The following is a 1,205-nucleotide window of genomic DNA, read 5'->3' as shown; positions in this document are numbered from 1 at the left end:
ATTGAGGGAGTACTTGAGTGGAGGCCCAATGTCCATCTTCTACCTTAATACTAAATCTATACATATATTCACATAGATCTAGTTCCACATCCTCATATATAAATATATTTACACATGTACATGCCTTTATTTAGACCTTATAAATGACCTTTACCTCCTAGCTCTTTTCTCTATTTCCTTTGACTTTCCTCACATCCCACTATCATGTTCAGCCTTCTTTAGGGTTTCAGTAATTCCTCTCAGTTACATTACCCTTGGTGACGCCCTACCAGGCCTTGTTTACCCTCCTCACCACCGATTTGGATCAGTTGTTGTTCTCTTGTCCCTCGGTTTGTTAACACCGCTTCCTTTCCCTCCACCTCCCCCACTCCCATATCCCCCCGGAACTTGTTTTCTCCTCCAGATTGTTCATCCAGCCTATCTTATTTAGACAGACCTGCAGAGATAATCACATGCACAAAAAGAAGACAAAGAAAAACCAAGCAACAAAATAAAACAAAACAACAGCAGCAATAAGCCAATGACATAAAAACAAAACAAACACGACAACAAGAGAAAAACGTTTGTAGTTAGTTCAAGAACTGTTTGTTGGCCTTTAGGAGTGTTTTCCAGTCGAGCCTGTTGGGCCACCAAGCCCTGGCCCCAAAGTCTATTTTTGGTATTCCTTGGGAACTTCATTGCTCTGTTCCCCTTGCTGCTCTGTTGCACACCCTTAGTGCTTTGCTTTGGTGTGGTGGGATCAGATCTGGTGGGATTCCCACACTGTGTCTCCAGTGTTGTCCCCTGCAGGGCCATGAGTCAATGAGGGGTGTTGTGTCTCATAGTGGGGCCAGCCATGTGGTCTTCTCTGTGGATTGGCTGCTCTGAGCAAATCACCCGCAAGGTTTGGTGGGCCAGGATGTGCTCCACTATCTCTTCCTCCCCCTTCATTTGCTCCCGTGTCCTCTGATCAGACATGTCCCTCTCGGTTCTGCAGATTCAGTGCTGTCCTCTGAAATAAATTATCTGGGGGAGGGGCAGGTGTCCACGTAGTTGAGATTGGGGTCGGCCCCTCAGATCTCTGCACTGGTTCCCTACTCCATAATCAAAACAAATATTAAGTGAATAGCAAACTCCTTCCTAGCCACAATCTGAACTTCACCTTTGAGGATTCCCTATGACCAGATTTTAACATTCGTAAAGTGGGACACCACTGACGGGGGGAG

This window comes from Echinops telfairi, unplaced genomic scaffold (assembly GCF_000313985.2).
Source record: "Echinops telfairi isolate 266 unplaced genomic scaffold, ASM31398v2 ScPeMD7_14;HRSCAF=57, whole genome shotgun sequence".
NCBI classification, from domain to species: Eukaryota; Metazoa; Chordata; class Mammalia; order Afrosoricida; family Tenrecidae; genus Echinops; species Echinops telfairi.
Note: the sequence above shows the minus strand (reverse complement) of the source record.